The following is a 17,698-nucleotide window of genomic DNA, read 5'->3' as shown; positions in this document are numbered from 1 at the left end:
TTTCATGAGGAAAAATAAAATAAAATATTTTCTCTTTTAAACACAAACAAGCAGATTTACAGTAAAGTAGAGAAGATGAGCGCATTAAAAATGTTAGAAACTCTGAACTGAAACCTGAAGGCTTCAGCTGCTCTAATATTTCTGTTTCATAAACGATCCAATAACATTTTTATCTGCCTGATGATCAATAATCAATAAAAGCTTCAGCCTGAACTGGATCCATTTTTAACATGAATGTTGGATATTAAAGATGAACTCAGACCAACGTGAGACTTTCTGACTGCAGCAGACGGTTGTTGTTGTTGTTGTTGTTGTTTTCAGAGCTGATGGATCAGATCCACATGGACTCAAAATATTATAACTTATAATATGATTTATGGCTGCAAACCGGCTTTATGGAAGACGAGGTAAAGTTTCTGGAGGATTTAATAATCATCTGTTTCTGTTTAGCTGATTCAGCAACAATCTGAAATATGAAATATGAAATCTTCTGAGCAAACCTGTCAGGCTGCGATGCGTTCAAGGACCAGTCGAACTCTGGAAGAGAGACGGAGGAAAACAGCGTGATGCGTTCAGGTGTCAAATTCAGGTTGGTCTCCTCTAACGGGTCGAGAACCAGAAACTTCATTTAGGACATTTTACTGAGTTTATAAAAATAACAAAGTAACCAACAACTGTCAATAATAACAACTTATAAAGCAATACATGTCAGGAGAAAATGATTCTTTGATTGAACCGGGTCAGAATCTGTTCTGAACCGATTCTGAACCGATTCTTTTCTCTGTTTTGGTTTTAAAAATGAAAACTTACGTAAATAATGAATAAATGTTTCTTCTCTGTGAATTTTCCTGATCATCTGGTTTGTAGATGGATAAAAAACCCCTTGATGTGGTTCTGATATTAGCTCTGCTAAGCTAACTCCTCGTGTTGTTCAATTTCCTGTTTCTGCATGAAACCATCGGCTGAGGCCCCGCCCACTTTTACCTGCTGAACCACTGAATCACCTGCGGAGGGATTTGAGTCAAACATTTTAATCTGCTTTATTCTGCAGTATATCTCTGTATTAACGATAATATGGACTATAAATGTATTTATCTTTCAGTGATCTGAGTTTATCAGGAAATGTCTGATTACCTGAGAGTAGAAACTCAAAGTGTTTTATATTCTAATCATCAGCTGGAAACGGATCAATAAATTAACCAGCAGCAGTTGGGTTGCTACTCCTCACATTGACCACCAGGGGGCGCAGTTGTGCAGCTTCGTGCTGCTTTTGGGTTTTCTGCTGGAGGTTTCTGATCAGTTCAGGTGTTGCTCACCTGAACTGATCCAGTTACCATGGAGACGTAAAGTTCCTGATGATGCAACATGTTGGAACCTGCAGACAGATTCTGGACTGAGAAAATGTTTTCATTAATAATAAAATAATTTTATTATTAAACACAACAGACACAACAAAGTCTCAGTCTATTGTTGGAACTTTAATATTTTTATTGAATTATTTTATTGTTCTATTTTAAACACATTTTAATAAAATATATTAAAATTTACTTTTTTAAATTAATGAGGTCTATTTAGTTCAGTTTCTAGACTGAGTGAGGCTGCAGATCTATAGGACATATTTCTATCCTGAACACAGAAAATGATCCGTTTCTGCTTCCTGTCCTGATGCGCCACCTGGTGGTAAAAAACCGATATTACAATCACACTGTCTAATCAAACTTTTTAAAGGAAAATAATTAATTCACCGTCTAATTACAAACAGTCAAATCCTTATATAAACTTCAGACTCTGGATCTGCAGAAATCCAAAGATTTATAGATGATCAGAGAGGAAAGCAGGATGAGGAAATGACAGAAACATATGAAAACATGTTTACATTTTTTAGGCTGCATTAACTGGTGAAATTGTTCTGGGTTATTTATTGGAAGCTTATATTTTGTAATTTAATTTCCAATATTTCCTGTTCTATCCCATTCTGAAGCGAACCAGATGCTGCCCCCTGCTGGGAAACATTCATATTACCAGAGTGTTCAGATTGACATAAATACATTTTCAGAATACAGATAAAAAGTTGTTCTAACATCAGTTCACAGAATATTGTAATAATCATCAGTTTATTATGAAAAACAAGAGCAGGACCAGATATAAACACAGGTGATGTCAGAATTATCCTGGCAGGTTTATGTTGATGATTATGATAGAAAAGGTGAAGAATAACAAAGAACTGGATCTCTTCCTTTATTTTTCTATTATTTATGTTCTTATTCCTGAAGATGTTTCAGTTTTAATAAATAAAACACCATCATAGTTTTATTTAGGAATAAAACCATCCATAATGGTGCAGAGCCTCCAGGAGTTTTCTGTCATTTTGTTCAGTTTTCAGGTTTTGTTACAACCTTCAGTGCAGAATCTGACCTGATGACTGAGTCCATCCAACCCAGTCAGACCCAGTCTGACCCGGTTTGGTCCGGTCTGACCCAGTCTGACCCGGGCTGATGCGGTTTGATCCGGTCTGACCCAGTCAGACCCAGTCTGACCCGGTATGATCCGGTTTGGTCCTGCTCTGATCTGTTTCTACCACTAGGGGTCCTCGGTTGTCCTCCTGTTTCCTGATTATTCAGTGTTTTTATTTCCCTTTAATTATTCTATGAATCTGTTCACTGTTTAATAATCCTGCTCTGATTTCTGTATTATCTGCTGTGCAGCAGGTGTATAGTTAAAGTTCACTATTTAGCTGCCTGTCCTGATAGCAGCTAATGCTACTTTTACTTGAGTTACACTTTAGCAGCAGCAACAAAAACTTCAGATTTGATTTGGACTCGAAGTTTAGGACTTTAATCTGATATTCAGGATAAATATTTACTAACTTTTCCTGCTCAGTGATTCGTCGGTTTTAATCACATGATGCATTAATGAAGCAAAATTCATATAATTCATAGATAAAGTGAATAATTGATGTTCTTTGATATTAAATAATTATTAAACTTAACTTGGATATTCATAAAATGGCGGCTCGGTGTAAACATGAATGTTGTCATGGCAACAGTCTGAGCTGCTGTAATGTGTTTTCTGTCCTGTAGGTGTCAGAAGTGAGAAAACCATCTGGGTTTAGTTCTAGAGGGAAATTCTGGTTCTGGTTCTGGTTCTGGTTCTGGTTCTGGTCTGTTTTCCTCCCTGTTGAGTTCAGACTCTGTTCTCATTGAATCGGTTTCACATCTGGATTCAGTTTGAGTTTCACCTTTTTTCAGTATTAATTCAGTAACCTGGATTCTTCCAGGAGTTTAGAACTCAGAGAGGAAATGAGGAAAGAACCGACCGGCTTTAATTTGACCCATTATAGAAAATAATCCTTCACTGGTTTCATCATCAGGTTAAAGTTTAAATCAGATTAAAGTTTTAAATCAAGTTAAAGTTTAAATCAGGTTAAAGTTTCTTCAAACACTGATTTCCTGTTTCCAGCCTCCCTACTGAAGCTGCTTTATTTGTTTGTTCTTGTTTTTCTCGTTGCTCGGCAACATCCACATGTTGCTCCATTTTCCACCGGATCATCAGAAGCACAAAACATCGACTGGAACAAACTTTATTTAACCTTAAACCAACAATAATAACAAGGAGGCAGATTTTATAGATAAATATCAATAATAATGATGATGGAAACAGAAGCTCAATATTTCAGTTTTATTAGTAATTATATTTATGAACCATAAGAAAATAAATCCTGTCAAATCAACAGAAATGTTTTTGTCTCTTAGCTGTTTGTTTATGAAATGATTATAAAGTTACAATATGTTTTAATAATAATAACACATTAATATTCCTCTCTTATAGAAATACTTGACAGAACAAACAGCCTGATGTTGATGATCCGTTATGGACCAGCAGCCGGTCTGACTGCAGAGTAAACCACGTCTGGTTCTGGTTCTGGTTCTGAAAACAACAATAAAACAGATTATAACTGAATATATTCACAATGTTCTCTTATTAAAGTTACATTTATAAAATATTAATGCTAAAAATATCTCCAGGTTTTAATGATAAATAATCAGATATGAAAAGGTTTTGATAGGAAAGCTGATCGATCGATAGCAGATCAATAAACCAGATAAAAACCATAAAAACTCAGAAAATAAAATATAAACGTAAAATAACTGATTATTGATTCTATAGAGAATCTGCAGCCATTTTCTAATAATCAATACTAAAAACCATCATCATCATCATCATCATCATCATCATCATCACCATCATCATCATCATCACCATCATCATCATCATCATCATCATCATCATCATCATCACCATCATCATCATCATCTTCATCATCATCATCATCATCATCATCACCATCATCATCATCATCATCATCATCATCACCATCATCATCATCATCATCATCACCATCATCATCTTCATCATCATCATCATCATCATCATCATCATCATCATCATCACCATCATCATCATCATCATCATCATCATCATCATCATCATCACCATCATCATCATCATCATCATCATCATCATCATCATCATCATCATCATCATCACCATCATCATCATCATCACCATCATCATCATCATCATCATCATCATCACCATCATCATCATCATCTTCATCATCATCATCATCATCACCATCTTCATCCTTGTTAAAATTAGGATGTTTTTCTAATGAGCTGCAGTCTGAGGTGAGTGGTGACACGTTGCTAATCTGGAATATCGTCAGAAATCATTTTATTGATACTAGATTTAATCCTGGAAGGGATTTAAGATTATTTCAACTCCATCATTCTGCCAGAGACAGACTAGATTAATAAACATATAGATATATTTTGTATTGATTAATGCTGATCAACTCTAATCAAATGATTTCCATCTTCTGCCATATTTGATCAGATTGTATAACTTGCTGTAGGGATTCATGGAGCAGCAGTGAACTGGTTCAGATCTGATCAGATTACAGATTATAGGATTAGATTATTAATCTTCTTGTGCCTCCATGGTTACAGATGGAGAACCTCAGGGCTCGGTTCTCAGGTCAGTTATTTTATTACTGTTAGATGTTTTAATGTCTCTGTGGTTTATACTATATTATATATAGTATCCTGGCCTCTGGGAGGCGCTACAGGAGCTCCGGACCGGAACCAGAACCGTTTCTTCCACAGCGTCACACTGCTGAACTCCTGATGTCTGAACATATGATGGTTGTAATCTCTACACAACAACACAGACTGATGAACCACTGATTACCTGCACTGAGCCATCAGTATCTATTATCTAATATCTATAATCTATAATCTACTCCTGTTTATAAAAGCTTAAATCTACTTTTGTATAAATATAGTTTTTCTTCTCTTGCTGGATGGATGAAAACTGCATTTCATTACTTTGATCTTGTGACAGTAAAGTTGAATTTTATTTTATTCTTTATTCTGTTTTCCTCCAGAGTTTTTCCTGAAGTGAAGAAGTTTCAACAGGAAGTGACATGAGGTGAAGATCTCCTCCTCCTCTTTCTCAGTTCTCCATTTCTTCAGACTTGTTGTTTCCTTTTCTACTCAATAAGATCAGCAGCCTCTCCCTGATGCAGTGAATGTGGAAGAGAGGTTGGATCTATTACCATTATTTCTACAAACTGATGAAAAGATTCTGGGTGAAATTTCTATAGAGCTGAGTGACGAGTTTCATGTGAAGATCAGCTGTGAACCAGGATTGGTACTCTGATACAATCACACTTCAAACCTTGTGACAAATTATTGCTTTTGTCTAAAAAATCAATAATTTGATGAAGTGGATTAAGGATCAAGCAGCAACTATCACACAATGATATAGAGAATAATTCAGGGTCCTGAGAGGATCAGTGCAGTTCTTAGGAAACATTTCACTGATCTGTGATCTGCTGGTGATCAGCTGTTTACCTACAGAGTTGATCCAACTTGTGACAGAATCCTAGAAAGTTAAAAGTCTCTCCAGGTTTTAACTGATGAACTAATGAACATCCTCCTTTTATATTTCTATGTTTCTTCCTTTGATCACCGACTAGATCTGATTGTCTTGATGTCAGGTTTTAAATATGTTGTTGCTGCTGGCCGACCGTTGAAACCTGATTTAAGGTGAAGGTGACGTTGTACAGCAGCTTCCTTTGTTTGTTTCTCTTCTGTTTCTCATCACTCCTGTAAGGTGATGAGCAGCACAACAAACACTTTTCTATTTTCTCTGCTTGTGAAAAACACTAAACTAATAAAAGTGTTAGAAAAAAAGACCTGTTGTTTCCAGTGTTTCCAGTCTGCAGGTTAAAACCAGTAAAGTTTAGTGGAGGAGAGTCGGTACCTCTGGTTCTGTTGGGTCTGATGTTTGCTGTCCTCACTGCAGAGTAAACTGGACCCGGATGGATCTCTGAACAACAGATGTTAGAGGTTCTGTTAAGGTTCAGATGTTTTATGATAGAAAAGGTTTTTAATGGTTCTGTTGTTTTTGTCCAACATGTGAATCTAGAAACCACAGAGCTGCTCACTTCCTCTGAAACACACAAGCAGAGCTTTGAGTCACAGAAACACACTGACACCTTCAGAACCGCACCGAGTCGGTTCAGGTTGGACCAACGCAGGTTTTATTTAGAAAACCGTCAAACGTTTCCTGTGGTGAACTCAGGATGTTTGATGCTTGAGAAACTTCAGTGGAAACAGCAGCAGGAAGTTTGGTGGTTTAAGAGTCCAACGTTGTTAGAGAGGAGCTGAACAGTTTCTATTAAAACTTTATAAAGAAAATGAAAAGTAAAATATTAAAGTACAACTGGACAATAAAAACAATCAGAGGATGGACTCTACCTCTGCTCCTCTGCTGGTTTCCAGTCTCTCTGAGGTTTCCAGTTCTCACTGCAGAGTAAACCAGAGCTGGATCTGAAAACATTTATATAAATAATATTACTGCAATAAATAATATTACTGCAATAAATAATATTACTGCAATAAATAATATTACTGCAATAAATAAATATAATTACTGCAATAAATAATATTACTGCAATAAATATTATTACTGCAATTAATAATATTACTGCAATAAATAATATTACTGCAATTAATAATATTACTGCAATAAATAATATTACTGCAATAAATAATATTACTGCAATAAATAAATATAATTACTGCAATAAATAATATTACTGCAATAAATATTATTACTGCAATTAATAATATTACTGCAATAAATAATATTACTGCAATTAATAATATTACTGCAATAAATAATATTACTGCAATTAATAATATTACTGCAATAAATAATATTACTGCAATTAATAATATTACTGCAATAAATAATATTACTGCAATTAATAATATTACTGCAATAAATAATATTACTGCAATAAATATTATTACTGCAATAAATAATATTACAGTAATAAATATTATTACTGCAATAAATAAATATTATTACTGCAATGAATATTATTACTGCAGATAAAAGTGGATCTTTAGACATTAAATTAAAAGAACTTGACTGAATCATTATTTCAGAGAAATAGATTCACATTTTAACAGTTTTTTTTACTGTTGTTATTAATGTCAGATATGTAAATGTATAAATGTTTGTAATAACCACAGAGCTGCTCACTTCTGTTATTAAAGGTTAACGAGACACAAATAGACCCTGAGAGTTTTTGTTTACTAAACATCAAATGTTTGTTTTCTATATTTACATTTGATTTGATCATGTTGATTAAAATGGATTGTAGAGTTTCTGTTGAACGGTTTCAACCTCCACAACATTTAAACATAAATGTTATTAATATGAGTCTCAACATGCTAAATGCTTGAACAGGTTGTCATAATGTGACAAACATATTTTAATACATTTATACTGATGATGAAGGACGAAGATTTGGACGAGTCAACAGGCAGAGAGGCTAACATGCTAACAGAGCTGTTAGCATGTTAGCCTGCTAGCTGTTAGCATTAATAACCACAGGCTGCAGAAACGCTCAGAGGAACAAAACCCTGTAACTGAAGAGTTAAACCTGAACTGGAGATGAAACACAAAAGTCTCTAATTTATATTAAAATACCAGCTGCTGTGGTTGGCAGAATTTTACTGTATAAATATTTATACTGTAAAATTCTGGAAACATTTTATCTATTAGCTGGAAATGGTGGAGAAAATAATTACAGAGCAGAAGTTAATCTGCAGAGAAAACAGACAGTTTTACTGAATTAATATAATCTGATGATAAAGAAAAAATGTAGAATACAAAATTCAGCTGAATCAAAATCAATCAGATTTCTGATCAGATAAATGAAGCAGAAACTAAATCCAAAACCTTCATTATGCAGAAAAATAAAATGTATTTTTGTAATAAATTTATCTTTTGTGTTTTAGAATAATCAGTTGAACAGATAAAAAATCTTTATCATGCAGCAGAAAATATAAAACATGTTTGATTTTGTCTGATAAATCAGAAGTTTGAACTTTATAAAGCTTTAAATGGATTAGCTCCCCCTTATCTTCTGGAACTTTTAAAATCTCAGTCCGTGTCCAGAACCCTACGTTCTAATAATCAGCTTTTACTGACAGTTCCTCGGACCCGACTGAAGAGGAAAGGAGATCGGGCTTTTTCTGCTGTTGCTCCTTCTCTATGGAACAATCTACCTCTCCAAATTAGATCTGCCCACAGCCTGGATCATTTTAAATCGCTTCCTAAAACTCATTTTTATTCCTTGGAATTTAATTAAACTAGTGTTTGATACTTTGTTTTTATTTATTTGTGGCGTTGTCACTCTTGTACAGCACTTTGGTGCAGTTCTATGCCTGTTTTAAAGTGCTATATAAATAAATTTGACATTGACATTCCTTTATTTAGCATCAGATTTCTATGATCATCTTATATTTGCATCTCTAACTATATTAGAGATGCAAATCAAATTAATTTATTTTATGCCCAATCTGAAAACATTTGACCTAAACTACGGAGCCTGTAGAAAGTTTTCACCCTCTGGATGTTTTAACCTTTTTATTGCTTTAACAAATTAAGTATGTTCAAGAAAATGTGGCTTTTGTGACAAAAATAAACAAAATATATTTCCAGAAGAATCTGTTGCTGAGAAATATGAAGTTTATTTAAATTGTCTGATGAGGATCAGCCTCCTCTTCATCACCTCCGTCCTTCATCACTGCAGCAAATAAAACCTGATATGAAGGTTTGATGATGAAGACTGAAACAGTTTTAATCCAAATGTTTTTAACTGACAGACTGAAATGTGTTAACAGCAGGTTAAAGGTCAAAGGTCAAAGTTGCTGTTGGGAAGCAGAAGCTGCAGGTGTGTGTAAGAGCAGCAGGTGGCGCTGCAGCACAGGATTACATTCAGAAGAACAGATGAACCAGAGATTTTCCTTCATTCAACCAGGAAGTGAGATATTCTTGTGGAGGTGACGTCATGTTTCCACCAGATAATCTGAAGTGGCGCCCCCTGCAGACGACAAATTAAATTAATCTGAATATTTCCTCAAAACCAGGAAGTTTAACTTTGAAACAACAAACCGGAAGTACAGATCAACATTTCTCCGTCTTCCTGTGGACTGATTAGTTTTATATTTATTTATTACATTTAATGATTTAAAGATTAAATTTCAGGAAATGTCTATAAAATCTGCCTCTTTCTGAGAACTGCAGCAGTTCAGAGGAGGAAGTTTCCTGTTTCTGTTACCTTGGAAACGTGCTAACATGAGTTAATGCTTTACAGCTAACATTGTGATCTGTGTTGAGCTTTAGATTGTCTAGTGAGTCTGAAGCTCCAGGTTAAATTAACAGACAGAGGATGTTCCGTGATGAGCCGAGGCTTCGAGGCGTGTGTCAGTAATGGAGGGGGCGTTTCCGTGAAGCGCGTATCGAGGCTTGCTTCATTTAGGGGAGGAGCCGAAAACGATGACGTCCGAAGCCTCGCTGCCCGGCTGTACCACGTGACTGCTTCGGGAAATGGCTCAGATTTTGTCGCGCGGTTTGACAGCTTTATAAACCCCACAGGCTTCATTCAAAATGTGGGTTGTTGTAGGCGAGTTGCGGTCAGTTGAGAGAGTGGATAGAGTTTTGATAGTTTGGATAGCAGAGTTTGGATATTGTTGGTTATTTAGTTTGAGACAGGTAGGGAGAATAAATAAATAAATAAATATATATATATATATATATATATATATATATATATATATATATATATATATATATATATAGAGAGAGAGAGAGAGAGAGAGAGAGAAAAGAGACAGAGAGACACACAGATACAGAAAGAGGAAAAGAAAAAAAGACAGAGGCAAAGAGAGAGAGAAAGATATATAGATTAAGGATACGTGAGTTTTCACCACTTGATTTAACTTGAGTTACCTTGAACTCCAATACCATCATCACACATCATAAGCAGATTTGCTCTGGAATAAGCAAGGTATTGATCTAAATGAATTTTTCCCCTTCCCCCTTTATTTATTTTTCTGGGATTAATATTTAATGTTTTTAGACTTTATTATTTCAGGACTTATAATTGGGTTATTTATTTAATTTGAGCTTTTTACTAATAATCTCACTATTATAAATAGGATTGGTTAGTTAGTTTTAAAGTTCTTAATTTTTATATTAGGATTTTTAAGATAGCTGTGGGACAGGATAGGATTTTCTCTTTTTTCCTTTCTCTGTGTCTCCCTCTTTCTCTCTCTTTCTCTCTGCATATATATATATATATATATATATATATATATATATATATATATCAATATATATATATATATATATATATATATATATATATATCTTTCTCTCTCTTTGTCTCTGTTTTTTCTTCACCTTTTGTGAAGACATTCCCAAGAGCCATAATAGACAAAAATTCAATTCATCACACGTGTTAAGATACAGCTGGTTGTGATTGTACACCTGGCCAGTAGGTGGTTTCGTGTGCACATGAAGCCTCAAGAAATGAACCCTTTCTCAAACCAGTTGGCTCAAGTGGTTCAATGCCTCATGAGGCTTCATCTCACCATCACTAGCCTGTAGTGACTATTTGTCCAAAATAAAAAAAACCCGTGAAGATTCAAAAGTGATCAAAGCAAAAAGTGAATTAAACGCAAATAGTCACCTGATGCACGGTGGGTTCTGGTTTACACAGTTCAAAAAAGGGATCAAAACAGTCAAAATGCAGCTCTGGTTGCTTTTATTCCAGTTCAGGCAACACAAGTTATAGACTGAAGTGACTCACTGATTGACTGAGTGGTAAAAAACCTTATGAACACTCACCTGCATAATGATGCAGGTGAGCTACCTATTTATACCGTGACACACCCACGTCCCAAACTGAAATTAATTAACTAATTAAGTGAATTGTTAACCAAAGAACCTATTCTAAATAACAAATTAAACAAAAATTCTAATTATAAATCAACTAGAAAATAAACAAATAAAAATACAAATAAACTAGATGATTTAAATTCTAAGATTTAACTGAAAGTAGATAAATAGCTCCTACACTGCCAAACTGACTGAAACATCAGAATCAGGATGAAAAATGAAGAAACTGAGTTTATGGTTTTATTTAGTTATTTATTTAATTAATGAACAGAAAATCATCAGAGTAAAAAAGCTTTTAGCTGGTTTTTCTGTCTGCTGCTTCAAAAACAGAAACAGGAGTTAAAATCAGCTAAAAGATCAGAGAAATATAAAAAATAAACATAAATCAGAGCAATGAGCATTATATATAACCACATTATATAAATACATAAAATAAATATCTAAAATGCAGTTTAAACAAACAGAATTCAGGTCATATTAGCAGTCAGGCTGATCTCAACCTGACTGATGAAGATGAGTTACATCAGCCTCCTCTTCATCACTCCTTCATCACTGAAGCTGTAAATAAAACCTTCATCTGAACTCAGAGCTGATAAAACCTGAAAATCCTCTTTTAGTTCATGAAACTGTTTTAAAGAAGCTTCATGTCTGAGTGAAGTCAGTATTTTAACATCTCAGGATGAATCAGATTCTGATGTTCAGCTTCAACCAACATGTCTGGATCCAAACAGGATCAAATAATCTTCACTTTTCACCATCAAACCATTTCTGCTGTTTTATGCAGTAAATTTAGATTCATATTGTAATTCAATCTGTTCAGGATAACAGTAACAAATATAACATCTGTTGTTACTAAACACAAACAAGAGTTTAATAGAAATTAAGTTATTATAAAATAAACCTAAAAGACTAACATGATATTAAAGTTACATAATAAATTCATTCATTTATTATTTGATGCAGATTCTGAAAAACCAGAAAATTATTTATTGTAAAACTTAAAATAAAATCCTTTCTGACTTCAGAAGCTAAATTTGTCATGTTGGGTTTGAATATTAGCCCAAATGCAGAACACAACCACAGGAGAAGTGAAATCAGTTTTAAATGATTTATTAAAGATCACACAATAATCAGAGAGAGAGTCGGGGTGGTCTGGTCCAGGGGAATAAACAGTAATGGCAGCAACGGTTCACTGGGAGGAAAAAGCAGGGTGGTAAGTTCAGGGGTCGTGGGAGAACGGAAAACTCTCAGGGGGAAAAAACGGGTAGATCTTACTTGTGGTTGTTGGAGCTGAGTTGTGGAGGGAAACTGGGTTTGTCCGGGGTCTCGGTCCTTCGTGGATCCAGGGACAACGGAGGAGTGCGGCGGGGAGAGGACAGGTAGGCTCGGGTGAAACGGATCCACGGAGGAGTGGAATGGCCGCCAGCCGTGGAGTCCAGAGGAGATTTGCAAACAGCGGAGAGGTGAGTCTGGGAACTCGGGCAACCTGTGGGTAATTTCCACGGCGTCACGAGGGCGGTTCATAAACCGGGGAATCAGCCAGGATCTCGCCAGAGGGATCACCGTGACTGGCACAACACTCAGGCGACGTTGGACTGACGGCCCACTCCTATGTCTGCTCCGCTGATGAAGGTGATCGGGAACAGCTGAGGAAAATAATGACGTCACCGCACTCCATCCGGAACCTGTCGCCTTCTGGTGGTAATGTGTAGAACGGCGCGCAGGCAACCCCACCAATAGGACCAGAGAGCCCCGGAACACAACAAAATTAGCATGAAGCTAATCTGAAACTTTAAATTTCCAGATAAAAAACATTCAAACATTTCAACCCAGAACTTAAAATCCAACATGGCCGCCGCACAGGAAGAGCTGCTGTGATGAAATGTTTTATTTCCTCTGCTGGTCAACATGTTGCTGCAAAGTTAAAATACATAAAAAGCAAAGAATTAGCCTGTTGTTAGCTTGCTATTAGCTTGGGCCGCTGTTAGCCGTTAGCTCAGTCTCTGACTGCAACACTTAGCTCATGCTATTGGTTTCCTGAGCTGCAACTGGAAACCAGATCAGCTGATCCCAGTAGATCTAACAGCTGCTGGAGGTCAGAGGTCAACTCTGGGTGACCTCACTGAGGAGTAGAGAACATCTGGGCCTGATTGATTCTCTGGAAACAAAAATAACAAAAAGTTTGATTAAGATTTGAAACTGCAGCAAAGAAACAGGATAAAAAACAGAAATTTATTTATAAAGGCAGAATGTGAGACGAGAAATTAATGAGTTTAAACAAACGTCTCATTTTTAATGTTTTATTATTTCCATATTCTGTGTTTTTCTATTTAATCATAAAAGAGGATCGATTCTCCTGACTTCATTTCAGATTCCTGACGTTGATTTAAAGAGAAAAATCTCTAAATAGTTTGGATCTTAATTTGTTGTTTCCATCAGATTTTTATTTCATTCAATAATAAATATGAATAATTCATGTAACTAATAGAAATCATGAGTGAAACGGAGCAGAAAGAAGAATAAAAATCTAATATTATATTATCTCTTCACCTCAAAAAACTATTTCAGACACAAAAACACAGAAACCATCAGTTTGTTCCTGTTTGGTTCTGGTTCTGTTTTCTCCTCTGATGGAGGGGAGGTCGGTCCAGTTGGTCCAGTCGGTCCTCTGGTTCTGCTGGACATGAACATCAGAACCCAAACTAACTTAAAACTAACAAACTGTTATTTTTAAGTTATTTTTTTAACAGGTTTGTTAAATAAATCAGATTATTTCGGGTTCAGATTGTGCTGTTTGGACCAGCAGCTGGTCCGGTTCTGTTCACATGCAGAACAGCAGCGGTTCTGAACATGTATGGGTCGGGTCGACCAGAACCAGCAGCAGCAGTGAAACTCACTGCAGGATGAACTCAGAAACCATCAGGCCTTCAGACGCTGACATTAATCTGATATTAATCTGACATTAATCTGACATTAATCTGATATTAATCTGACATTAATCTGATATTAATCTGACATAAATTTGATATTAATCTGACATTAATCTGATATTAATCTGATATTAATCTGACATTAATCTGATATTAATCTGACATTAATCTGATATTAATCTGACATAAATTTGATATTAATCTGACATTAATCTGACATTAATCTGATATTAATCTGACATTAATCTGATATTAATCTGACATAAATCTGATATTAATCTGACATTAATCTGATATTAATCTGACATTAATCTGACATTAATCTGATATTAATCTGACATTAATCTGATATTAATCTGACATTAATCTGATATTAATCTGACATAAATCTGATATTAATCTGACATTAATCTGATATTAATCTGACATTAATCTGACATTAATCTGATATTAATCTGACATTAATCTGATATTAATCTGACATTAATCTGATATTAATCTGACATAAATTTGATATTAATCTGACATTAATCTGACATTAATCTGATATTAATCTGACATTAATCTGATATTAATCTGACATAAATCTGATATTAATCTGACATTAATCTGATATTAATCTGACATTAATCTGACATTAATCTGATATTAATCTGACATAAATTTGATATTAATCTGACATTAATCTGATATTAATCTGACATTAATCTGATATTAATCTGACATTAATCTGACATTAATCTGATATTAATCTGACATTAATCTGATATTAATCTGACATAAATTTGATATTAATCTGACATTAATCTGATATTAATCTGACATTAATCTGATATTAATCTGACATTAATCTGACATTAATCTGATATTAATCTGACATTAATCTGATATTAATCTGATCCTAATCTGACATTAATCTGATATTAATCTGACATTTAGAACTAAATGAAGTTTCATCCTGAGAACAGGAGCATCAGGAATCTGTAACTTTTCTCTGTTTCTGTCATGAACATCTTCAGGTTTCCAGTTTTTATCTCTGCAGCTGCTCAGATTATCACTAAATCTAAATCCTGCTGACGTGTTTTAACCTGAAAACAGGAACTGATCAACTTCCTGCCTCCATCAGAAAAACTGAACACATTTCAACACAACGGTTCTAAAATTATGATGGAAAAAATGAACAGAAAACAGAAGCAGAAATTCAGATAACTGGAGGAGGAAGATGAACTTCTGCTTTTAGATGTAAAAAACCCAGAAAACATCAAGTTAGAGTGAAAACTGACAGACTAAAAGGATCCGATGTTAATCTGATGGAGGCTTAAAGTCCAAATGTTTCATGTTCAGCATCTGATCGACACTCAGAGTGGAAAAACTTCATCTTTAGTTTTAAATGTGACTAAAAGATAAAATTTTTGCTCCATAAAAGCATCAAAGAGGTCAGTCAGAGTTTTAGATTCATCTTTGTTCAAACACACCTGAACAATCCTCAGGTAGGAAAACACTCAGCAGGTCTGAATCCTTCAGACTCTGAATCCTTCAGACTCTGAATCCTTCAATCTCTGAGTCTCTCAGCGACTGGAGGATTCAGAAACATGAAGCTTTGACGAGTTTCTAGAAGTCAGTTCTGCTCTTTGCTCATGTTAAAACGGTTTTGCTGTGAACGGCTCTCAGCTTCTCGTTTTGATGGAAAGTTTCACCATAAACACGATGATGAGAGCATGATTGTGGTTTCACAGGAACGTTTTGTTCAGAGAAACTGAATGATAAAGCAAACAGCGACGGATCACTTCTGCTTTCTGCCACAATGAGACTCTGCTGCCGGGCTTTGACTAGACACTCTGTCTGAAAGCTGCTCCTCTGGTAAAGTTTAAATAAATACATAATTTATTTACAGCAGCTTGGAAAAGTATTCACACCCTTAAACTTTTATATTTTATCACAAACAAAAACATAAATAAATTTCACTGGGATTAATTTGAACATCAAACACAAAGTGACATAAAACTGGAAGGTGGAATAAAAACTTCCTGAAGATTCAAATCATTTTTAACAAATAAAAACTGAAAAATGTTTTCCAAGCCGCTGTAAACAAGCTTAGCTGTGTTGGATCAGCCTGTTACAACGGATCCATTTGGATCCACTGAAGGTCCAGGAAGATTTAGCCGCCAGCAGCCATTATGTCTCTGTGACGGTCAGTGGAAATGTCCAGATACTGAAGAGTTTTTGGTCTGGATAGATTCACTTCACACTGAAACAAAGAACGCTGCAGGAAATCCTCTGATGACCAGATTCACTATAAAATCTAAACTCCAGCTGACTGTCCACAGAATATTATAAATTATAAATTATATATTTTCTGCTCATGTCAGCAGAAGCTGCTCTGGTCTGTTGTGAAAAACCTCCTGATTATTTGATGCTGAATCAGGACCAACATTCAGACCATCTCACCTCCAGCAGTGTTTCTGCTGCAGGAGGAAACATGTGTTCACAGTTATGATCATTTTTAATCTGTTTTGGATTCATTATTTGTTTTGATTAGATCAGTTTGTTCTGAGTTATTTCAGTCACATCATGTTTATTGTTTGTTAGTCCTGGTTCATTTCTCCATTAATCACTCATTCATCAACATTTAACCGCCTCTCTTTATCTCTGTTTACTTCATGTTCGTTTCTGTTGCTTCCTTACATTCATCAGATTTTATAAATTGTTTTTTAAAGAGAACTTTATTTTATCAATGACCTCCTGGATTCTGCTTGTATTTTGGTTTAACTTCATTCACATCATGAGAACATCAAGTGTGAAACCAGCTGCTGATTAATGGCCCTCCAGTGTTTCATCATATCCTGTAACCTCCATATTTTACTGTAGGAGGCGCTGCTGAGTTTGTACATCTTAACTTGACCTCAAATAAAAACAATCCTTTTCTAAGAACAGAACTTTGGAAGGAGAAATTATGGAAAACAAACACAATAAAAGAAAGAAAAACCCAGAAAACTCATCAGGAGAAGTTTTACCTTTGGCCTTTGACCTCTTCTTCTTCTTCTTCTGGTTGGTGACTAACTCTCCATAAGTCACTTCTCCAGCTCCTTCACTGCCTGATAAAAGATAAAAACACTTTTATTTCCTTAATCTGCTGCATGTAAAGAACAAAAATCAAAGCTGAATAAAAACCAACCTGATAAAGTTTAGTTATAATTAATATCAGAGCAACAAAAATCAAATTAAAGAGGAAATGAGAAGCTTTGGGTTAGTTCTTTGTTTTTAGATTCAGTTTGTCTGGATTTTAAATATCTGTTGTTGTTTTTTAAATGAAATATAAATTAAATATAATAATCCAGGACACCCTAGGCCGCAGTTTGATGATCGACTTTGTCATCGTTTCATCGGATCTGCGGCCGTATGTCTTGGACACTCGGGTGAAGAGAGGTTCTGCCCACTGACCA

General features: G+C 35.0%; 2 long non-coding RNA genes across 2 annotated transcripts; both read right to left on the bottom strand.

Annotated features, from left to right (window-relative positions):
- Positions 1–3,574: 3,574 nt before the first annotated feature.
- On the bottom strand, positions 3,575–6,926 carry LOC122820863. The gene is made up of 3 exons (XR_006368869.1): positions 6,825–6,926; positions 6,328–6,393; positions 3,575–3,927 (listed from the first exon to the last, which is right to left on the bottom strand). It is a non-coding gene; the product is annotated as an uncharacterized LOC122820863 (long non-coding RNA).
- A 5,493-nt stretch (positions 6,927–12,419) lies between these two features.
- Positions 12,420–17,627, bottom strand: LOC122820865. Its single transcript, XR_006368871.1, has 3 exons — positions 17,270–17,627; positions 12,601–13,483; positions 12,420–12,517 (listed from the first exon to the last, which is right to left on the bottom strand). It is a non-coding gene; the product is annotated as an uncharacterized LOC122820865 (long non-coding RNA).
- Positions 17,628–17,698: the final 71 nt, after the last annotated feature.

The sequence above is a fragment of the Gambusia affinis genome, linkage group LG18 (assembly GCF_019740435.1).
Source record: "Gambusia affinis linkage group LG18, SWU_Gaff_1.0, whole genome shotgun sequence".
Lineage (NCBI taxonomy): Eukaryota > Metazoa > Chordata > Actinopteri > Cyprinodontiformes > Poeciliidae > Gambusia > Gambusia affinis.
The sequence above is the reverse complement of the archived record's forward strand: the minus strand, read 5'-3'. Positions and strand labels throughout refer to the sequence as shown.